The sequence below is a fragment of the Mixophyes fleayi genome, chromosome 2 (genome assembly GCF_038048845.1).
Source record: "Mixophyes fleayi isolate aMixFle1 chromosome 2, aMixFle1.hap1, whole genome shotgun sequence".
Taxonomy (NCBI): domain Eukaryota; kingdom Metazoa; phylum Chordata; class Amphibia; order Anura; family Limnodynastidae; genus Mixophyes; species Mixophyes fleayi.
In genome coordinates, this window is record NC_134403.1 from 145,213,478 (window position 1) to 145,238,817 (window position 25,340).

The following is a 25,340-nucleotide window of genomic DNA, read 5'->3' on the forward strand; positions in this document are numbered from 1 at the left end:
CCAGGTCTTAAACTCAACGTAGTGAAAGCTTATGATTAACGCCGCAGCACGGAAATAGGAGGTGATGACAGAAAGTAACGATGGTCAGGAACAAGCCAGGTTCTATGGACAAGAGAAGCCAGTGGGGTCAGGTTCAGGCAAAGATCAGGGCCGGCAGCAAACGGGAGTATCCGAGTCACAAGCAAAGATCAGGGCCACAAGCAAATACCCGAAGTTCAGGAAACAAGCCAAAGGTGAAAAACAGAAAGCAATCCAGGGAAAAACACAATAAGACAGGAGCAGGACAGTAGCCAGGAACTGAATGCTATAACCGGCAGGGAGGCTAAGCCCTCCCTGCCTTATAAAGATAAGAAGACCAATGAGGAGAGGGGAACTACAGGGGTGGCAATCAGGTTCAATGATGACTACTCATGGACAGAAGTGACGACAGCCTGTACACGAGATGCGGACAGAGAGAGAGTCGCGGCCAGCGGCTGCTGGCTAACATGAGAGTTGTTAATTTGGTCCAGGAGGGAGTGATAATCAGACAGGACTACCAAATGTGCTTTTAGTTGCCCTGCTGGCCGCACTCCCTCTAGCACAAATCGGAAGAGCCAGGGAAGAACGTATGTGTTAGGAACCTCATCAGTCAGCACCACAAAACCCGGAGTCTACTCAGAAGTCTGGCTTTCACTGGAGCCCCTAGTGGTGGGGACAGACTTGGCCGCAGACAGCTGAGGGTCGGGAGATGGGTACTGGCTGCAGAGAACCAGAGGCGATGTCGGGGTCACAGGAAAAGGTTCAGATCCGGGGACAGGCAAATAGGTCAAGGTCACAGGCAAGGTTCACAATCCAAAGACAGGCAAATAGGTCAAGGTCACAGGCAAAGGCTCAAGATCCAGGGACAGGCAAAAGGTCATACCTGTAGAATCCAATCAAAGGTACACAGCAGCACGGTACAGGAGCAGGCTATAAGGTGCAACACAGAACTGGAAGCTATAACCGGCAGGGAGGCTAAGCCCTCCCTGCCTTAAATAGTACAAGCAACCAATCAGAGCCTGACTCTGAAATCACACAGCCCCCTGCATAATATAAATCATTTCATTAATTAGCCCGCAGGCTGGTGGGGCCAATTTGCACACGCACCCGGCTTTCATTCATTGCCGGGATGCGGCGCTGCGGAGGCCGGAAGTGACGTCCCGGTCGTCAAGGTGATGGCCGGGACTTCAGGGAGACCAGGAGATGAGTCGCTGCGGCTGGGCACCGCCGCGGCTCGTAACCCCGACATCCAGGTTTTCCCGGGAACCGTTTAAAGAATTCCTTGAGGAGTCTGTTAGCGTGCAGGCGTTTCTGAGGAACCCACAAGCACTCGTCAGGACTGTAGCCCTTCCAATGTACCAGGAAATGGGTTTGACCCAGGACTTTTTTTGAATCGAGAATTTTCTCTACAATAAATTCATGAGACTCCTGCACATTGACTGGTCAAGGTTTTGATGGTTCGTGAGTTCCAAATTTGGATGATGAGATAACAGGTTTTAAGAGGGAACAGTGGAATGTATAAGGGATTCTTAAGGAAGATGGAAGCTTGAGCCTGAAAGCAACCGGGTTGATTTTCTTAATAATAGAGAAGGGTCCGATGAACCTAGGTCCCAATTTCTTGCAGGGTTCTTTAATTGTAATATTGCGGGTAGACAGCCATACTTTGTCTCCCACTTTAAGAGAACAGGTCTTGCGGTGGCGAATAGAATAAAATTTTGCTCGAGCATAAGCTTGAAGCAGGGTGGAATGGACCTCCTTCCAAATATTCCTAAGACGAGAGGCAATTGGACGTATACCAGAAGAACCAGATGAATTGATTGTAGAAAGAGAATTGTCCCTGGGATGAAATCCAAAATTACAAAATAACGGAGAGAACCGGGTGGAAAAATGAGAGGCGTTGTTGTAAGCAAATTTAGCCCATGGGAGCAATGAGGAACAGTTATTATGAAATTTGGAGACAGATAATCGAAGGAATTGTTCCAGAGACTGATTGACTCTCTCTGTCTGACTGACCATTTGACTGTGGATGACAGGCAGCCGACAGGCTGATGTTGATGCCTAGATGAGTGCAGAAGGATCTCCAGAATTGAGCGATGAATTGAGACCCACGGTCCAAAACAATATCCTCCGGCAACCCGTGGAGGCGAAAGACATGGTGGATGAACAACGATGCTAGGGTCTGAGCATTGGGTAACCCTGCCAAAGGAATAAAGTGAGCCATTTTGCTAAAAAGGTCAACCACCACCCAAATTGTAAAGTGACAAGATGAGCTGGGTAAATCCACAATGAAGTCCATTGAGATATGGGACCATGGTTTGGTTGGAGTGAACAAGGGCATGAGTTGATCCGACGGACAATTTCTAAAAGACTTGTTCCTGGCACAGTCCTTACAGGATAGGACAAAATCTCTGACATCAGAAGCTAAGGTGGGCCACCAAACGGAACGTGAGAGAATTTCAATAGTTTTAAAGATGCCTGGATGACCGGCACTTTTATTTTCATGGGCTTCGGACAAGACGGCCTTCCTAAGGTGAACCGGTACAAATAAATTTGCCAGACGGAGTCTCAGGAGGAGCAATTCTTTGGAACCGGTTAAGAGATGCTCCTAGATCCAAGGTCAAGCCTGCATGGATGGAAGCTGGAGAAATAATAGGAAGCGGGATTGTAGACGGGGTGTGAGAAGAAATTAAACTTCTGGAGAGGGTGTCCGCTTTGGTAATTTTGGAGCCCGGTCTGTAAGAGATAATGAAGTTAAAGCGGGTAAAAAACAAAGCCCAACGTGCTTGCCTGGAATTCAAGTGTTTAGCAGATTCAATGAACAGGAGATTTTTGTGATCCGTAAGTACAGAGATAACATGGAGAGCTCCTTTTAGCCAGTGCCTCCATTCCTCAAATGCCCACTTAATAGCCAGGAGTTCACGATTGCCCATCATCAATTAATCTCAGCAGAAGAGAACTTTCGTGAGAAGTAGGCACATGGGTGTAACTTGTGGTCTCGAGGATCCTTCTGGGATAGAACAGCGCCTGCACCCACATCAGAGGCATCCACTTCAATGACGAAAGGCAATTCAGGATTGGGGTGTCTCAAGACTGGAGCTGAGGCAAACGTTGACTTTAGGGCTTCAAAAGAGACTATGGCATCGGAGGTCCAATTGGTGGCATGAGCCCCTTTTCAGGTTAGGCGGTAATAGGAGCAACTAGGTCAGAGAATGAATGAATAAATCTCCGGTAATAATTTGCGAAACCCAGAAACCTCTGGATGGCCTTGAGATTATGTGGACGTACCCATTCTAGGATCGCTTGAAGTTTGCTAGGATCCATTAGGAACCCATCTGGAGAGATAATGTATCCAAGAAAAGAGACTTTTCGGACTTCAAATTCACATTTCTCAAGTTTAGCAAAGAGTTGATGCTGCTGGAGTTTGAGCAGGACCTGTTTCACATGAAGGCGGTGCTGGTCCAAAGACATGGCCAGCCAGAACTTGAGATGGAGGCGGTCCGGTTCCGCTTCCGTCCATTCCAGTTTTCGTCACCGGAATGTCTTATAATGTTAGGAACCCCAGCAGTCAGCACCACAAAACGCGGAGTCTACTCAGAAGTCTGGCTTTCTCTGGAGCCCCTTGTGGTGGGGACAGACTTGGCCGCAGACAGCTGAGGGTCCGGAGATGGGTACTGGCTGCGGAGAACCAGAGGCGATGTCAGATAACAGCTGGGTTGGGGTCACAGGCAAAGGCTCAAGATCCAGGGACAGGCAAAAGGTCATACAGGGGAGAATCCAATCAAAGGTACACAGCAGCAAGGTACAGGAGCAGGCTATAAGGTGCAACACAGAACTGGAAGCTATAACCGGCAGGAAGGCTAAGCCCTCCCTGCCTTAAATAGTACAAGCAGCCAATCAGAGCCTGACTCTGAAATCACACAGCCCCCTGCATAAAATTAATAATTTTATTAATTAGCCCGCAGTCTGGTGGGGCCAATTTGCGCACACGCCTGGCTTTCATTCATTGCCAGGACGCAGCGCTGCGGAGGAAGTGTCTGGCCAGTGCCGGAAGTGACGTCCCGGTCATCAAGGTGACGGCCGGGACTTCGGGGAGACCAGGAGACGAGTCGCGACGGCTGGGCACCGCCGCGGCTCGTAACTGTATGTAAACACTTGCTTATGGCGACACCGATGGAGCATTTGGAGTCCCATGAGTAGATTATTTTCCGCATTTTCACACAGAGGGAGGTTCCCAAGTTAGTTTCCCAGTCCAATACATGAGTGTCAGGTGGTGGATGCAGCGTTGCAGGAACAGTGTGATAGAGGTGATAAATGGCTGCCTTGTAGTCGTAATTGTAAATACAGGTGAGTTAAAACTGAGAAAGTTACCGCTAAGGTGTGGTTTTAAGGGAGGTCTGGACAAACTGGTGTATTTGCAGGAATTATTTAAAAAAAATAATTCTTGGGAATAGGGTGTTTGTCATGTATATCGGGGAACGGTCTGGGGCCAATGTTGGGACCAACAATGTGATGGAAATGCGTGATCCCTGCAGCCCTCCACTCCAGGACCATGCCAGCCTCCTGTCCTGGAGGAAAGAGAGGGAGGTACCATATTGGGGTAAGCAGGGAGGGGTTTGCCTGATAGGTGGAGACTTCAATTCACAGAATCCCAGAATGATAATGAAAATCACACTGTTGGAATGGAGGAAGCTGAGACTGGTCTATGTGTTTTGGAGGGGGGCAAGGTATAAACTCCAGGGAGCTGGCACCAACTAGCTTATTTTCTAAGTCAACAATTGACTCAGCTGAGTGGCTTGATAATATCTGCAAAATAAAGGCAGGCCGAGGACACCAGACACCGAAGCCTTAGACAGCAGGTATTTCCTTATCCTAGTTTTTTTGTAATTCCACAAAAAGTTATTGCAGCATATCACAATTTATAGCGCTGCTGACCAGTAAGGAGAACTTTTTTTTTAAAAAGTAATTAGATGTTCTATACCTGAATATCTATTAGAGACATCAACACTGTCATGGTGACAGCCGGAACATCACTTCCAGGACCTCCAGGACAATGGCCGTGCCGCATCCCGGCATCTGGGCTAGTCGGGCACGTGTGCAAAAGGTGCTAATTAATTAAGCACACTATGGGGAGCTCATTAGTGCACTCCCCTCTCCTAACTACCATTGGTCAATTTCTGTATTTAAGGCATGGAGGGCTTAGCCTCCCTGCCGGTTATAGCTTCTGGATTCCTGTTCCTGACTTGCTCACGTGTACTGTGTGCCTTGCTATTCTCTGGATTGACCTTTTTGTTGTGACCCTTGGCTCGTTTCTTGGACTATGTTGGATTGCTGATTGCCCTGACCTTTGGACCTGTTTTCTGGATTATTCTGTTTGCCGCCAGCCCTGACCTTGTTTATTCCTGACCATCCTGTCTGCTTCGGACCCCTTGACCTAGGCCTGCCTCTGGACTCCTCGCTACGTTTCAGATTGGCTCCTCCTTCCTGTTTGCTGTGGTCTTGCGCATCAACTTACACTACATTAGAGTTAAGTCCTGGGGGCATCCGAGTACCTGTGAGCACATCAAGCTCTACAGGAAAGACGGCTGTTATAGGTGAAGACCGCTACCATCAGTTCTGTAAGTTGATGACAGGACACGCCAGCATAACACGTTCAATTGCTTTACTCTCTTTGTTTTTAAAAATGCTGACAGCAGCATGGTTCCCATGCCAGGGAAGTAACGATAGGTAGGTGCAGGGGTTTTGGCAGCTACAGGGCCAGTAGGTGAGCGGCGCCCACTCGTCTAGCTCTCCCACCTCTGCCTTCAAAAGAGCCAAGTGGAGACCTCTTCTGAGGAGACCTCACATGCTCAGAATAGGACCCCCATTCTGCTCTAGTGGGGGACCCAGGACACAAGAACGCCCCTACCCAATTATTGCTAAAGAGGCCTGCGGATGCACTGTTCCACCCCTGCGCCCATGTTATATATGTTTATGATGACAAAGCTGCAATAGGCATTTTTGCAGGATTATTGGGTAATGTATATTGCAGAGGTAGAATTATTAAGTATAGTGTAATTGAAAAACAATTGATTTCCCATGAATAATCAATGAAATGGATAAACAGGTAAGGCTAGAACTCCAAATTTATGGAGTTATCTAAAGGAAATCTCTGCATATACAATATTACATATATATATATATATATATATATATATATATATATATATATATATATATATTAAAATGCCAAAAATGTATAGCCACTAAGATACTGCTGAATACAAATAAAAATGAACTAGTTGCAGGGGACAGACTACACTGGGAATTCTAAAATTGTATTACAATAGCAGAAAAAGTGTATTGTCTTCTACATTATGCAGCCACAAATACACAAACACTGCATAAAAATTAGGGTCAATGTAGAGCATAATCTACAGCACCTAAAATGTATAGGAAAGAGCATATAATGTATAACATGGAGCAAATATAATATATACTTAATTAAAAATAGTGATAAAAAATGGCAGGGTAAATAAAAGTCTAATATAGCAGATGTACACAACTTGCTTCCCCTTTTATTCCTTCTCTTTCCATCAATCCAAGGGGGTAGATGAATTATATGTAGTAAGACACAGGAGTGAGAGAATCTTGAATGATATCTTAGTACAAATAGTCCCATATATGAGAAAATGGGTAGATTAATGTTGCCACAGTCTCCACAAGATCACATTGTCCAATAGGTAATATAAACTATCTATTAATTAGAAGTTAAATGTTCTCTGTCTAGTTGTGATCTTTTGCTGGTATCATATTCCTGCAGTGAGCTCAGATATGTTTGAGTGATTTAGGCAGCATTTACAACATACTTGCTTACTTTTGCAGGCAGCTTTCCTGGAGGGGGTCAGTCGAGGGGGCACCGGTAGCCTCCGCCCCTGTCAATCTCAGGCAATTTTAGCCAATCGCAGCAGGGGGCGGGACCACAATGACATGTTTAGCCCGCCCCCCGCCATCTTCAACAACACCGAAATCATGCATCAACATAGCCCAGACCCCTTTTGTAATTTACAACACTGCACTGTGGGGGCGTGGCTAAATGACGTGACTCACCCTAAAAGACTGCCCAAAATTCGGGAACCCCCTGAGCATTCCAGGATAGTAGGCAAGATGTTAATAGAGCTAGAAAATTGTAGACCGCACTGGGTAAACCCATACAGAAAATATTTAATAAAGTCAAACCAAATGTGACCTATGTAAATAATCTATTACTGATTTGTGGTGCACCCTCACATACTATAACATGTATGTCCAAAAGGGGAGAGAGAAAGAGAAAATATGTATCGAGGGGCACTCAAAGGGTTTAAATTGTTGAATGTAGACTATCAAATTGAGAAAAATTCATATATATATAAAAAACATAACTTTATTGGTATTCATTAAAATACTGGAGTTCCCCATGTATTATTAGGGGTTAATGACAAATCACAAAATTAGCGAAAATATTAAAAAATGTAAATGAGTAATAGTGACCAGAATTGAGGATACTGTTAATAAGCAGTGTTACCTGCTATTCTGTGTTGCTGTCTATAATATTAATTGTGGGTGAAATACCCTATATAGTATAAGTCAAAATACCTGTAGTCTAAACCTTACAGTAATAAGAGTATGATCCTATTAGTAATATGTGATGATATAAAGACCGCGTCTATACGCGTAGTCACTCTGTCAACAAATTACACTAGGTCTAAGAGGGGGAGACCTCCAACGGGAACTACTCAAAAGGGAGACTAAAAAGATCTTCATCATGAATAGCCTAACCCCACATGGCTTAAATGATTCCAATAATTATATGGTATTTTTATGACCTATCAAACTAAATTTTGGTTGGATAAATATTTTGCATATAGTTATTTCTATTTTTTCTGGTAAACAAAACAGAAAACTAAATCTTTCTATATAAGAACTTTGTATATGATAGGTGTACAAAATAAACTTCTTATTATTATGATGAGAACATGTGACACTAATTATTATTATTTTTTCTTTTTTATAAGATGTCAAACTGTTATGGTAATCATCACTGTCTGTTCACACTACCTTTACAACCAGTATTGCATATCACACTACAGATTTAATATTTTGTTTTAACACAAATAAGTATTCTGATATTTAAATAAATAGCTCACTTATTTCTCACCATGTACATCATGTACACTGATCAACACCTTTTTACTTTCCAATTTTTATTTTATATTTATCTTTCTTGAATTGTTGCTTTTTCACCTCATGTTTAAATTATTCACTAATTTTCTCACATAATGGGATAATGATTATTATTACTTATCCCTCTTAACTTAATAAAAATAATAACTCACTCACAGTACAGTTTGTTAGGGAAAATAAATTTGCTTTATTAATGTTTATAACACACGAGACTTATTTTGATTATTTGAATAATCTATACTTACCTTTTAAGAATGACACCTTTTATAATCCTATAATCAACAATGTATCTCTCTTAATGAAATCAGGATTCATATTTTCAGCCAAATGTATATTAATATTGTATCCAAAATAACGTTTATAAATATACAGTTTATTATATGTGACAACATGTAATCTTAATTTTTGGTTATTCCAAATTATTCATACAACTATATAACTTCACATCTAGATTATTGTATCCTTATCAAACTGTTTCGGAAGGTATTTCCTTTCAAAAAACATACATTCTCTGTTACTACAAACCGTTGGTACATTTACAGCGTGTTCATTATAAAGCTATTAGAACACTGTCATGCATACCTGCCAATCAAGTAACTCCACCCGTTTCCCCAAAACGTCACTTACACTGACGTCATTTGGAGGCGGGGCTATACGCTTTAAATAGGACACTGAAGGGCTGCTTCGGCTTGCCTTTGATAAAGCCAATTAGCAAAACGCGCGTTAGGCGTTTCTGTGCAATGCTGTCTTGTCAAACTTGTAATATCATTCTAACCTTCAGTTTTTTCCGCCTATAAATCACTGTGCTCATGTTAGGGGGCTACTTATAACATCATCTATATTCCGTAAAAGGATAGATATGTTAACATAATAGTCACGTATATCAGCGTCTGCTATACAGGGTCCTTTACAGGGAAAGCAGTACTAACTCCACCATGCAGAGCCACTCATTATGGGCTTTTGATTTTACTAATGTTGGATAATGAAACTAGACTCAGATTATCAATAAAGTCTCTATACATATAGACAACAACGATTAATACAATAGTACTGCATAGGTGTTATGGATAATCCTATTAGCATAATCCTCATGTAAACACGGCACAACTGATTACAATGAATAGACAAAAATGAATAATACAATAGTACTGTATAGGTGTTATGGATAATCCTATTAGCATAATCTTTATGTAAATAAGGCACAGCTGATTACAGGAAACTGTATATCCTGATCTGTCCTTTCAACTCTATCCAGAGTGACTACGCGTATAGACGCGGTCTTTATATCATCACATATTACTAATAGGATCATACTCTTATTACTGTAAGGTTTAGACTACAGGTATTTTGACTTATACTATATAGGGTATTTCACCCACAATTAATATTATAGACAGCAACACAGAATAGCAGGTAACACTGCTTATTAACAGTATCCTCAATTCTGGTCACTATTACTCATTTACATTTTTTAATATTTTCGCTAATTTTGTGATTTGTCATTAACCCCTAATAATACATGGGGAACTCCAGTATTTTAATGAATACCAATAAAGTTATGTTTTTTATATATATATGAATTTTTCTCAATTTGATAGTCTACATTCAACAATTTAAACCCTTTGAGTGCCCCTCGATACATATTTTCTCTTTCTCTCTCCCCTTTTGGACAAGATGTTAATAGCACAGAAGTTATATTTACCCTCCAAAACATATGCAATTCCTAATCAGACATACCAGTGAGCAACAATAATATTATGTATTGACTACACAGAGGTGTTCAGACAACCAATAAAGTACGACATTGACGTTCTCTGCAATCCAAATCCATCTGCTCCCACATACTAAAACTATTTCCAGTTTAGGCTTTGTATATATAGTCTGAATCTATTAAAAAGTGTGAACTCCTGCTACTGTTACTGAGATAATATCATATTGTTTTCATAGTTTCTGTATATTCCTCCTTAAAATGTATATATTTATTGTGACAACCATTCTACTGTATCATACCTCACAACCATCCCGATTTAGGCGGGAGAGTCCCAATTTTAGGGCTCTGTCCCACCAACTCGATCGGGACAGCTTTGTCCCGATCTGTGGGAAAACTGGGGGTGATTCTGGCAAATGAAGTGGTTTGGAGGCAAGAGGAGAAGAAAACGGGACAGCCTAACGCATCACAAGCACTAGACATGCCGCCACTCCAGGGCCTTCTTTTCCATTGGGCACGATGGGCAGCTGCCCGGGGGCCCCATGGGCAAGGGGGCCCCATAGGCATGGCTCTTAATGAGAATGAATAATCCTGCAATAGAATAAAACCTGCAAAAAAAAACCTACAAGGGTCACTGAGCAAGTACATCAATCTATCTCTATCTCTATATATCTGTATCTGTATACATCTCTATATCTATATCTATATCTAGGGGCCCCGGTGCACTGCTTTGCCTGGAGGCCCATAATGTTGTTAAGATGGCCCTGCGCCACTCGTGTGGCCATACCCACATCGGATGTGACCAGGCCTTATTGTGGAGTGGCCACGCCCTGCTGGGAGGAATGCTTTATGTGATTTGTAGTATAATAAAACTCCATGGGCCTGGCTCATCAAGGAACAGAAGGTGAAAGTAAATTGCGTGATTTTTTTTCAAGTTGAACGGAAACTGCACGCAGGTATGCCTGTATTCAAGTTCAAGTAGATCTCAAGAAACGTTTCTATGTGCGCAGAATGTATGCAGACATACGCAGAATGACACAACATACTGCAAGGATACGCACAATGCATATGTATTGTGGCAAGAGCCCGCTACTGCTGAAGCACACGCGAACAACTTCTTCCTTTTTATGTAGTTTTATTGTCAGGATGGTAAATGTTTTGACACCGTACAGATTTCACAGCAATACTTGGAGACCCTAAATGCTAGCTAGACATAGCTCAGCTCTCTCAAGACCAGCCAGCTTACCACCGTTGATCTCAGTGCACAAATGATATAAACAAGCTTTTATACCTGATACTCCTCCCCCAGCCTTAGCTTGATGGACAGGTGACACACCCACCTTCTCTTTAAAAGGAAACGTCCGTCACTGGCTCTGTAATTCAAACAGACACACCCTGTCTGTTTGCTGAGAGGAAGGATTTCAAGTCATGTAAATTAAACCAAATTTAAACTATTGCTTTTCATACATAGGTCTTTACATTCAATCTAGGTGCATTACTGCACAAATGTTTTACTCTACTTCCCTGCTTTCTCTGCATATTGCCAGCTAAATGCCTCCTTTTGTTACAGTATATATATGTAGATTGTATGCTTGCGAGCAAGACCCTCTTTCCTCTCTGTCTGTATGTATTACCCAGTATTGTTTCATAAATGTCTGTTCCCAATTGTAAAGCGCTACGGAATTTGCTGGCACTATATAAATAAATGTTGATGAAGCTGATGATAACATTGCTTACGTGAGTACGCCCCTTTCCACCCACCAAGTTGTAGGCAGTCGGAAGAGTCACTTTCGTCCGGACATGAATTGTATGCAATTGCGTTCACTGCCGTAATATTCGTTTCTGAATATGATAAGAGCAATTTCATTCAAGATACAGCAGGCAACGGTGCTTATGTCAAAAGATGAATCAGGCCCTTAATCTCCACTAATATCCACTGCTATCTAAATTGTGAAATTTTTGTTCACCTCTTTCAAATGTCTGCAGAAGAATGATTACAGCTGCTGATGAAGAGATGAGAACTCTCCAGCAACTTCAGACCTGGAAACTCACCATGTTACCACCATACAAACATGAACTTGGATGCAAATATTTGTTTTTCAAAAGGCTGAAATGATCATGATTGTTTTGTGAGTGCAATTTATTTCCAATCAAGGTACAGTTGAATTAACTTTTTTTTTAAATGGAATTGTCCTTTAACATTTGCAAGATTTTGAAAGTACATAAAGTAGGCAGTGAGCAAAGATACTTTGTATTAATATGAAAACTATTTAGCTTTAATTTCTTCCTTATCAGACCAAGCAACAGACACCTAGAATTCTCAAATGCTTAGATGTAACCTGATCTATGTGTAACAGCTTGTAAGTACTGTAAAATAGGTCAACACGACCTTCATCTCTGGAGCACATTTCTGTTCTGTGCCAGCTTTAATTATGCAAATTACAAATTAAAGTAGTCACTTAGTAGAAGTCAAGAAGGTGACAAGTTAAACAAAAATAACATTGCAGATGTTTGTTTAAATAAAAAAACAGTTGTACAATACTAGCAAAAATAAAAGAACATTTATTTATATCCAGAAAATGTTTTTATTTTATGTCATCACAATAATAAATATTTCTTAACTTTAAAAGTGCAGAAAATATTTATATTATTTCCTCTGAAATTAAATTTTGGAGGACAACAGGATGTCAATGGTGTTTGCACTTATGTCAATGGTATAATGGGGGTTACGCAGTGATGGGCATCAGGAGACCTTTAGCTGCAGCCCTCAGCTTGATATACCCACTAAGACTTATTCTCAGCTCTGTGTTTGTAAAACAGAAAATAAGTCTAAATGTGTTGAGAGCAACTGGGAGTCTCAGTGGAATGTGGAAGCATTTTATGGCAAGTGGGAGTGACATGTATGAGGTCTGATGGGCATATGGGGCATTTTGCTATGAGTTTTGTGGGGATGCAAAAGTATTTTTGTTGCCGTCTTTTTATACTGAGATTAATGGTAGACTGCGGCCCTTTAGCGAGTGTAGCTGTCTATGTAGAAGTCCTCAACTTATTAGAGTAACCCTTGTGTGTAGAAAGAAGAGCATAGTCAAAACTACTGAGCCAGTAACTAATTGCACTCCAGTGGAAATAACCCATATACTATTATTGCTTTTATTTTCTGCTTATTTACAAAGACAGAATATCAGTACATACAGATAAATAATGAACCCAATGCAAGATTGGATCTACCTTTGTCCTGTAATTGGTTGCTGTAAAGTACAGGTGTCGCAAAATTCATGCAATTAATACAAATCAACAAATTAACCATAAATGTAATTGTATAAAAACAAGAAAAGGGAATAAAAAGACTACCTAATCGCACAGTTATATATGAAATTCTTGTCGCAATGGGGGGTTATAAACCACAAAATTAATGGGTTTCTAATCCAGATAAAGGCATTCAGATAACTACAAAAAGAGGAACATATGGATGTGTAGCATCAAAATTACAAACCACTCATTTAAAATGTTACGATTTATTGATGTAGTTCAAGAATTTAAAAATACATAAACGCACAATTGTCAATATAAGAACTTATAGTTAAAAACAATAATACTGTAATATGGATATATGACCCAAAAAAATGATAAGACAGAAAATACAAGAGTAAAACTTCTCTGCGTAGCCGAACATGAAAAATATGTCATTAATTATAAAATAATGTTTAGACCCCGAAATACGATTTAGTGGTACCCTAAGGAGGTCTTTTGATTGGTTTTAATCTCTATATGTATGCATTCTTCAAGATAATATTATTAGACCTGTTTATTTCTTATTGGAAAAGTGTGAATCTGAGATAATGAATTTATAGTGGAGATGCTTAATATTCTGTTTAAAAAATGTGTTCTTCTTGTGAAGGTAAATTATATTGACAGCTACAGGGTACACCCATGTTATGTTCCCCTTCCTATGCGTGAATACAGCTAAAGAGCAATTTGAAGTGCATTGTATGTTGGTGTGGGGTCCATGTGGCTCTAAAGACATCATCAATATAGTGGATTGGCCCTTCCTCTAAACCAGTGGTTCCCAAACTTTTTCAGTTCGCGGCACCCTTAGAGTCTCCAAATTTTTTCAAGGCACCCCTCCAAAATAATTACTGAGCAGTCCTGTTTTAGAAGTAGTTGGGTCAAAAAATTGTAATAAGTATTTAGGTCACGACAGAAATACTTATTTAGTTGTATGCAAAAACGCCCCTCTGCATCCGGACACTCTGCCCCCTCTGCATCCGGACACTCTGCCCCCTCTGCATCCAGGCACACTGCCCCCTCTGCATCCAGGCACACTGCCCCCTCTGCATCCAGGCACACTGCCCTCTCTCACATTGCCCCCTCTGCCACGCTGGCCCCCTCCACTGCCCTCTGTTATGCTGTCCCCCTCCTCTGCCCTCTGTTACGCTGTCCCCCTCCTCTGCCCTCTGTTACGCTGTCCCCCTCCTCTGCCCTCTCTCACGCTGTCCCCCTCCTCTGCCCTCTCTCACACTGCCCACCTCCTCTGCCCTCTCTCACGCTGCCCCCTCCTCTGCCCTCTCTCACGCTGTCCCCCTCCTCAGCCCTCTCTCACGCTGTCCCCCTCCTCTGCCATCTGTCCCCCTTCTCTGCCCTCTGTCCCCCTCCTCTGCCCTCTGTCCCCCTCCTCTGCTCTCTGTCATGCTGTCCCCCTCCTCTGCCCTCTGTCCCTCTCCTCTGCCCCCCTCCTCTACCCTCTGTCCCCCTCCTTTGCCCTCTGTCCACCTCCTCTGCTCTCTGTCCCCCTCCTCTGCTCTCTGTCCCCCTCCTCTGCCCTCTGTCCCCATCCTCTGCCCTCTGTCCCCCTCCTCTGCCCTCTGTCCCCCTCCTCTGCCATCTGCCCTCCTCCTCTGCCATCTGTCCCCCTCCTCTGCTCTCTGTCCCCCTCCTCTGCCATCTGTACCCCTCCTCTGCTCTCTTTCCCCCTACTCTGCCATCTGTCCCCCTCCTCTGCCATCTGTCCCCCTCCTCTGCCCTCTGTCCCCCTCCTCTGCCCTCCGTCCCCCTCCTCTGCCATCTGCCCTCCTCCTCTGCCATCTGTCCCCCTCCTCTGCCCTCTGTCCCCCTCCTCTGCCATCTGTTCCCCTCCTCTGCTCTCTGTCCGCCTCCTCTGCCATCTGTCCCCCTCCTCTGCCATCTGTCCCCTCCTCTGCCATCTGTTCCCCTCCTCTGCTCTCTGTCCCCCTCCTCTGCCCTCTGTCCCCCTCCTCTGCCATCTGTCCCCCTCCACTGCCATCTGTCCTCCTCCTCTGCCCTCTGTCCTCCTCCTCTGCTCTCTGTCCTCCTCCTCTGCCATATGTCCCCCTCCTCTGCTCTCTGTCCCCCTCCTCTGCCATCTGTCCCCTTCCTCTGCTCTCTGTCCCCCTCCTCTGCCATCTGTACCCCTCCTCTGCTCTCTTTCCCCCTCCTCTGCCATCTGTCCCCCTCCTCTGCCATCTGTCCCCCTCCTCTGCACTCTGTTCCCCTCCTCTGCCCTCTGTCCCCCTCCTCTGCCCTCTGTCCCCCTCCTCTGCCATCTGCCTTCCTCTTCTGCTCTCTGTCCTCCTCCTCTGCCATCTGTCCCCCTCCTCTGCTCTCTGTTCCCCTCCTCTGCCATCTGTCCCCATCCTCTGCAATTTGTCCCCCTCCTCTGCCATCTGTCCCCCTCCTCTGCCATCTGCCCTCCTCTTCTGCTCTCTGTCCTCCTCCTCTGCCATCTGTCCCCCTCCTCTGCTCTCTGTCCCCCTCCTCTGCCATCTGTCCCCCTCCTCTGCCATCTGTCCCCCTCCACTGCCATCTGTCCTCCTCCTCTGCCCTCTGTCCTCCTCCTCTGCTCTCTGTCCTCCTCCTCTGCCATATGTCCCCCTCCTCTGCTCTCTGTCCCCCTCCTCTGCCATCTGTCCCCTTCCTCTGCTCTCTGTCCCCCTCCTCTGCCATCTGTACCCCTCCTCTGCTCTCTTTCCCCCTCCTCTGCCATCTGTCCCCCTCCTCTGCCATCTGTCCCCCTCCTCTGCACTCTGTTCCCCTCCTTTGCCCTGTCCCCCTCCTCTGCCCTCTGTCCCCCTCCTCTGCCATCTGTCCCCCTCCTCTGCTCTCTGTCCCCCTCCTCTGCCATCTGTTCCCCTCCTCTGCTCTCTGGCCCCCTCCTCTGCTACGATCCCTCTCACACTGCCCCACGCCAGGCGGCAGCCATAGAAAAAAGAAAGAAAACAGGAACTTACCAATCCGCCGGGCGCCGGGACCCAGCAGCCTCCTCTCTACCGCAGCAGCTTGTCACTGACGTCGATATTCAGTGACAGCTGCGGGAGAGAGGAGTCTGCTGGGTCCCGGTGCCCGGCGGATTGGTAAGTTCCTGTTTTATTTATTTTTTCTATGTCTGGCCCGCGGCACCCCAGTGAAAGCGCCGCGGCACCCCTGGGAGCCGCGGCGCACAGTTTGGGAACCGCCGCTCTAAACCATTGGTGCAAGGGATAGCCATGTTTCTGCTTATGGCACCCAGTTTTTTTGACGGTGCACATACTTCTGTTCCCATTGAGCTTTTTAATAATGCGAGAAGTTTTAAATAACCAATGACTTTTCCAATAGTAAATTCTATGTATTTTACATGGTTTATATGTTTAGGCAAGTTAAGGTTTATTGTGGCCTCTTCAAATGAGTATTATCTCCCAATACAGCATTTGGATAAAAAAAAGGTTTTGCACCCCTGCTGTAAACCATAAATACATTTAGCCAGTTGTAGCAATTATTCACTTTACTTTTTACTAATTAAAGCTAATCTGTCTCTTTGCAGATACACAAAGAACTGTAAGGTGACAACTTAAACAAGCAGGGCATTGCTTGCATACTTTTGACTGCTAATTGAGCTTTATAATCTCAGTAAATTGGCAGTACAAATAGGGCTGGATTTAGGGAAACACCATCAAAGGGAGACAATAATGTGCCCTTACAAATATTGGGTGAGATTTATATTAAGTGTAGCACATGTTATTGCAAAAGAGGTGCAACAGGAATAAAACAACTCCTTTTATAAAAACAACCTGACATTTCTATGTGTATTTTGTACATTTTTCTACTGACACTTTTCTGTTGTGAATGTGTAAAAGCTCTGCCAGGGTACAGGTAGCATTTACACTGTGAACATTCTAGTATGTTAATTGGATAAAAGTTTGTTCTAGTCTCTAGTAATTATATATGTGTGATACATTAAATTAGGTTTAAGGGACTGAAGTAGGTGTGTCATAAGAGGGAAATTGGAAAAGTTGTGTGCAGTGGTCCAACGATTGGGAATAAAATCAATGAGCATGTTGTATGACACATATCCAATGGACATAAAAAGTCTACACACCGTTACTGAAACTGCAGGTGTTTGTGATGCCTACAATCTAGATAAATCATGTCAGCCCTTTTTCCACCTGTAATGTGACCTTGCAACAATTCAAGTGAAAAACAAATAGACAAATTTAAGAAAATAAGTGAAAATATAAAACTTAACAATATCCTGGTTGCATAAGTGTGCACGCCCCTTCATAATGGGGCTGTACCTGTGTTCAAAGTTAACCAATCATATTTAAAATCATGTTGAAAAGTAATTAGCATACACCTGCCAGCAATTAAAGTGATTGTTAGTAACCCCAAATAAAGATCAGCTGTTCTTAGTATTTCCTTGCAGCTTTCTTGGTTGCATCCTACTGAGATAGCCATAGTCCACAGGAGCTTTCAAAACATTTATGAAATCTCCTTGTTCAAAGTAGAAGAGTATAAAAGAATTTCAAAGGCATTATATGTACCACGAAACACTGTGAAGATTATGATGACGTTCCAGATCTTCTGATGCACTTAATGGGTTCCTCATGCTCCCCTCGCTCTTCCAGGTGGTTCAGGCAACAGGTACTTCCCGGACACCGCTAATGCACACTGTCAATGTCGGCCTTCATATTGGTTCTCGGGTGCTCATGCACACCACTTGTTTATAAGCTCCTCTCTTCTCCCACTGGCTGTTGCCTCTCCGCCCCCTAAACTATTTAAGACAGCTGAAACTGCAATATGGTGTCAGATCTTCAAATCTATGCTAGCTGTGCTATCCTGACTGTTTGACTCCTGTTCCAGTGAGGCCTTCAGGTTTTGTGTCAAATATCTTGATAATTGGAACTAATCATTATGACCTCTTTCCTTACCAGAACCCATGTCCTAGTTGAATAGATGTTGCCACCAAAATGAGTTCCTGGTATTATCATCTATTCCAGTGTATTATTGGTATTATCTTCTACACAGTATATTCTTAGTATCAACACCAATCTGGAGCATTCATGGTATAACCATCTATATAACCATCTATCAGAGGGCTGCAACCTACTTGGGGATAGCAGTAAAGATCATACTTCCGTGATGGGGTCCCTGACAAAAACCGACCTCACGTAAGGTAGCGTCAAACTAGGCTGACTGATTTGAGTCCACAGTAACTGTGTGTCTCTGACAGCTTATATCAATAAAGTGGCACTACAGGAACATTGCCAAGACCAGGAGTCCCTCCAAAGTTGATGACAGGACAAGCAGTAAACTCAGGGAGGCCTAGAGAAACATTAAAGGAGCTGCAGGAATTTCTGTCAGGAACTGCTCATACCCTGCTTGTGACAACAATCTCTCATGTTCTGTATATATCTGGGCTAATGGGTAGGATGGTAGATGGAAGACATGTCTCACAAAAAAGAGCATCCAAGAGGATCTAAATTTTACAAAAACATACATCATACTTGCCAACTTCTAGCAGTCGGCATCTGGGAGCTGCCGGGGGGAGGTGGTTGTGCGGGAGGCGGGGCTCAAAAAAAAATCGTGTTATTTTGGCCCCGCCCCATGACGTAATGACGCAAATGCGCCAAACGGTAAAAAATGCTCGATTCCCTGAGAATCGTGGCATTTTGGATCTAATTCCAGATACAGGAGGCTGCCATACTCTTCCGGAAATCCGGGAGACCCATCCGTAATCAGGGAGTCATCTGGACATTCCGGGAGAGTTGGCAAGTATGACATACATACAATGACTGCAAACTATGTAGAAAAATGTCTTATGGTCTGATGAGATGAAGATTTTTGGCCTTGATTTTAAAATATATTTTTGGTGCAAAGAGAACACAGCTCATCACCCAAAGTACACCATACCTACTGTGAAGCATTTTGGTGGCAACATCTCTTCAACTAGAACATGGGCTCTGGTAAGGAAAGAGGTCATAATGATTAGCTCCAATCATCCAGATATTTGACAGAAAACCTGAAGTCCTCTGGCAGAAAGCTAAAGAGGAATTTCACCTTCCAACATGATAACAATTCAAAGCACACATCCAATTCAACAAGGAGTGGCTTCACTTTTAACATCTACTGCATATGTAAAGACTTAGAAATAAAGACATAGATCTAGATAGCAGTAGTTGTCGGCAAATGGTTAAAATTAATAGTGTTTTTTTGTTTTTTTTTTAGAAAATGTTATATTTTACCTTGTATGGTTCGCTGAAGAGTGAGTAATGTGTAAGAAAAATATTCTCACTGGGCTGAATTTCTTGATTCCTCCTTTCCCATTCTTTTCTACGCAGAACACTTTTATCCTGTTCATACCCACTGTCAAAAAAAAACAAAAACGACAGGTAATAATTCAGAAATGTACCTGTTTAAAAATAATAATAATGGACACAAGCCTGAATATAGAGTCTGGTAGTCAAACAGATGGCAAAAATAGCATAAACATGAATTTAATTAATGTCAGTCCTAGCAGACTGTTCTGGTCTGCTAGGGTTCTGGTCTTTGTGTGTACACTAAATAGATAATTGAATTTTTCAAGGAAAAAAAATAATCATTAGACTAGATTGGCATGTTCTGAATCTCTCTGACACTAGTTTGACAGAAATATCCATGAAACACTGAGTGTCATATAGAAATTACAGATTACCCACAACGCTGAGGCATTCTCACATCCTGTGCTTCTAACAGAGGTATGTCTGTTATTAGCATTGCTTTAGCTAATTTCTAATGGACATTTCAGCACTAGCAATGAAGAATTAACAAAAAGTGTAGTCAACATGGGGCTGATGCCGAGTTGTTTGCAAAATTGGGTGTAATTTACACTCAATAAAGCCATAAAAATAGCTTTTTACCCCCATATGCTGAGTCGTAAGCATCTCAAAAATTTCCCAGCTCTGCGCCTGCAGCATATATATACGCCAGGTTTACGTTAGGCTTACATAAGGTGTACACCCACATGTGCATACACACAACCAGGTCATAAGTACAAGAAAAGTTTGCTAACATTTGTTTTGATAGCAAAATACACATTGGCTACCAGGCTCGAAATAATATAGCAGATATAATAAAGCATATATAATAATAATAATAATAATAATAATAATAATAATAATAAAGCATAAGAAAGAAAGTTGCCAAAAAAATATTTTGAAAATAAACCTGTAATAGATGCACGATAAGTGAAGAAAGAACCTATCAGCTTCACAGATGAATTCGCAATCATCCAATTAGAAGTGGCTAGCTTGTGTTGGCGACCGTCATCACCATCAGCGTGTATGTGCACCTGCTCTCTAGCGTGCATCTTTGTCTAGTCTGTCTCAGCCACCATTGGTTGAATACGCCCTTACGTAATCAACTTCCCCTTCCCTCATCCTTCCTCTCCAGTTGCAAAGAAGAATAAATGTTGGATGCATGCAACTCTGTGTATGAGCATATATGTATGCTGGCCCTGATTCATCAAGGCACGGATTCTGAGCGCAACCCGCGTTTAGTATTATACGGCCGTATTTAGGCTTTGCGTACTCCCGAATTCATCAGGGCACGGATCTCAACATACGTGCACTGCTGAAGTCAGATGCAGGTCTGCTGTGCTCTACTACACAAGGCTCTGCAGGTTACATCCAGTAACTATGTGGATTATAAATTCCCAAAAGAACACACAGGAAAATAATTTTTTTTTTAATTAATGTCACCTGTTAATAATAAAGGCATTAATGATAGAACAGTTAAAAAAAAGAATTGTTTTAAAAAAATATTTTATTCCCATGAATTACATTTATTAGAATGCTGTTAATGTCTACTGAACATAAAATACATTTCTACATTTGCTAGTGATTGCAAACACTCTACTATAAATTCATTACACAAAACACCCATTCCCCACCCATTTCACTCCCCGAAATCATAGGCTGTAGTAAGTGTCCGTTGCGTACAAGATGCAGCGGACAGGGCTGCGTTCATGGACAGGGCCGCATTCACGGACATATCTCCTGGTTTTGGACATGCTCAAAGTAATTTTGCAGATGATACGCTTAAAATCGTCAGATACTCGCCTTGATGAATCAGGCGTGCTGTCTGTGTGGGCTTGTGCAGTGCAAACTTTCAGAATTTACATTAGGCAAACGGGCATACGTCAAACTCCGCATCAGGCCCTATGTGTTTGGTGCTCTCAGGCTGCTAAAGCTGTAAATCATGAACAGATATTTCCTGGTGAAATATCCTCTTTGTGATCTACGTGAGGTTGCTGTCTGTTTTTGTGGTGAATCTCTTATTAGCGCCTTCCCTGAAGGATTGTTAAAACTACGTGAAGCACTAGATTTCCTTACAGCCACGCTTCTGCATTCTGATCTCTGGTAATCAGCCAAGTCGTCAAACTACTCCTTAATCAATCCCTTCTTCTCTGACTGATGTGACATGAGCGCAAGTTATAAACATGAAAAATGCATGGAGACTGAATTGTGTCGCTGCACATCTGAGTGATTGTGATCTGAAGAGATGGAAATGTGGAGGTTATTTAACTAAAGGCGCTGGCAAAAAGAAAAAAGATCATGTAATTTAACTGTACAAAAAGAGATTTATGTTTGATGCACTCTTAGAAATAGTATGCTTCATCTGAATGTCACCTGGAGATGCAAATGCTCTGTATCGGACATCTTAAGCTGCTTGCTATCCCAGTTTTAGCTCATCCATACAAGAATGATGGATATCACTGTCAACTGGCTTTTGTGCTGTATACTCTGATTTCACAGAGGACTATTCAAGTACTGTTTAGCAATGTCTTAAATGCCTGTAACCAAATATATTCCTATGTTCTGAAAAGACCCAGGTGCCCGGCCCAAATTCAAACTCCCTACATTAGTCATTCCTACAATCCACACACGGTATACAGTTATAAGCGACACAAACTATTCCATGTTTCATAAGTAAGACTTGCACATACAGACGTAGTGATATCACAATAAAATATAGGTACAGTCATGGCCAAAAGTTTTGAGAATAACACAAGTATTGATTTTCACAAAGTTTGCTGCTTCAGTGTTTTTAGACCTTTTTGTCAGATGTTGCTATGGTATACTGAAGTAAAATTACAAGCATTTCATAAGTGTCAAAGGCTTTTATTGACAATTACATTAAGTTTATGCAAAGAGTCAATATTTGCAGTTTTGACCTTTCTTTTTGAATACCTCTGCAATTCGCTCTGGCATGATGTCAATCAACTTCTGGGCCACATACTGACTGATGGCCGCCCATTCTTGCCTAATTAATGCGTTGAGTTTGTCAGAATTTGTGGGTTTTGTTTGTCCTCCGCCTCTTGAGGATTGAGCACAAGTTCTCAATGGGATTAAGGTCTGGGAAGTTTCCTGGCCAAGGACCAAAATTTTGATGTTTTGATCCCCGAGCCACTTAGTTATCACTTTTGACTTATGGCAAGGTGCTTCATCATGCTGGAATAGGCATTGTTTTTCACCAAACTGTTCTTAGATGGTTGGGAGAAGTTGCTCTTGGAGGATGTTTTGGTACCATTCTTTATTCATAGCTGTGTTCTTAGGCAAAATTGTGAGTGAGCCTACTCTTTGGCTGAGAAATAACCCAACACAGAACTGATGGTAGCGCTCACCTTTCCTCCTCCGTACAAGCTTTTTTTCTAGATGCCCCAAACAATCTGAAAGAGGATTCATCAGAGAAAATTACTTTACCTCAGTCCTCAGTAATCCAATCCCTGTACCATATGCAGAATATCAGTCTGTGCCTGATATTTTTCCTGGAGAGAAGTTGCTTCTTTGCTGGCCTTCTTAACACCAGGCCATCCTCCAAAAGTCTTCACCTCACTGCGCGTGCAGATGCACTAACAGCTGCCTTCTGCCATTCCTGAGCAAGCTCTGCACTGGTGGTGCCCCGATCCCGCAGCTGAATCAACTTTAGGAGACGGTCCTGGCGCCTGCTCTATGTTCTTGGGCGTCCTGAAGCCTTCTTCACAACTATTGAACCTCTCTCTTGAAGTTCTTGATAATTCGATAAATGGTTTATTTAAGTGCAATCTTTTTTTGTGCAAAGCAATGATGATCATGGTTAACAAAGGAAGAACAATGATTTCAAGCACCACCCTTCTTTTAAAGCTCAATCAGCATGACAGAGTGATCTCCAGACTTGTCCTCGTCAACACTCTCACCTGTGTTAACAAGAGAATCACTGACCTGATGTCAGCTGGTCCTTTGGTGGCAGGGTTAAAATGCAGTGGAAATGTTGTTTTTGAGATAAAGTTCATTGTCATGGCAAAGAGGGACTCTTCATGACATTCTGGAGTATATGCAAATTGCCATTATAAAAACTGAGGCAGCAGACCTTGTGAAAAATAATATTTGTGTCATTCTCAAAACTTTTGGCCATGACTGTAGGTATAGCGCAACTATGCATTAGAATAAATTGTTATTTTAGGCCTAGTAGAGATGAGATAAGATGAGTGCTATAAACCATGATTGTTACAGAAACAGAGTAAACTATGACTAAGAACATTCTCTTATACACAATTAAAGATAATGGGGGATATATTTTATCTGATATCTCTCTGTAGCACATGTCATTTGAAGGTTGGCCAAATTACAACTGTAACATAATCTTTAAGTTATTTCATATTATCACGTGTTTACTGGGAAAATTCTCAAGATAATTTCTAACATATAGGGGGAGATTCAATTAGGAAAATCGTGGCCTCTGGATTTTTACCGTTACTACTGTAAAATCTCCACTCATTTTTCCTCACACCAATATAGTGTGCGAAGGATAATCAGCTGAGATTTCTGTAAAAATCCCACAGCCGCGATGTTCTGAGGACATGGGGGATTTTGGTTTCCTCCACTCTCAGAGTGGAGGAAACCAAATTCACTAGAACTGTAATCTCAGTTCCCTTAGTTCAATAGGCAAATCAACTACTTACTACACCTAAATCCTCATTTGCTCAGGATATTTAAAGTCCTGAATATATACCTCACTACTCTGACAGCCTGGCTTGCCTTCAGAGTCAAACTTTCAGATGATACAATCGTTACTCCCAATCTGGTTTCCTTTATACCTTCCAACTCTCCTGCTGTGTTGGCTGAAGAAAAGTCTGCCCGTGAGAGAGCATGGTGCGCTGAATAAAATGCTCTCTCCCAGGCAAACAGGATTCTGGGGAAACTCTAATTTGTTTGGTTACAATATAGTTCCTCAAGGCACTTTTTTTTAAAGAAATTAACATGGATTTATTTTTAGAAATATATATATCACATACCTCAACAACTCAAAAAATTTAAAGCAAGCATTAATAAAAGCATCCCAAAGATATAACATGAGGACAAATCATCATCAGCTATTTACATAGCATCACTAATTCCGCAGCGCTGTACAGAGAACCCACCCACATCAGTCCCTGAGCCCACAGTCCAAACTCCCCAACATACACACACACACAGACACAGACAGAGAGACTAGGGCCAACCTCGACAGCAGCCAATCAATCCGCTAACATGCCCCCTGAGTGTGGGTGGAAACCGGAACACTCGGATGAAACCCACGCAAACATACATTACATACTCCACACAGACAAGGACATGGTCGGGAACCGAGCTCCAGTGCTGTGAGGCAGAGTGGCAACCACCAAGACACCATGCTGCCCATATTTAAATGTATTCAAAATAATATGTGTATGGACATATGTAGTATTTGTTGTATACTTAAAGACATTTACAATATTTCTTTCAATTAAAACACATTTACTGCAAAGCATTACTTCTAATTCTATTCTCACAACTAACCTTTATATATAAATTTCTATATTGCTATTATCTGTATTATACCAATGAATAAATGCAAATGTAGGGTTTATATCATCTAAATGCTTCATTTAGAAATGGTGGTATTAGGTACCAGCCCATACTAGCCAATATAATTATAAATATCATAAGATTTTCCATAGGAAATTTAGGGAGGAATTTAAAAGTACAACTGGTAACATTTCTTTTATTTATTGTGTGTATGATAAAAACTGAAACCATAACTCTATATAAATCTATCTATTTTTTAAGAATGGATTTTAAAACGAACACTCCAATTCCTATAGCCTCCC

At 42.2% G+C, this 25,340-nt stretch overlaps 1 protein-coding gene across 1 annotated transcript in view; it reads right to left on the reverse strand.

Annotated features, from left to right (window-relative positions):
* The window catches only part of AFF3 (ALF transcription elongation factor 3), a 317,828-nt gene that overhangs the window by 266,614 nt on the left and 25,874 nt on the right, over positions 1-25,340 (reverse strand). Inside the window, exon 2 of the mRNA XM_075200161.1 lies at positions 19,438-19,558. The gene's annotated coding sequence lies outside the window, so the exon portion shown is untranslated. The remainder of the gene's footprint in view (positions 1-19,437; positions 19,559-25,340) is intronic.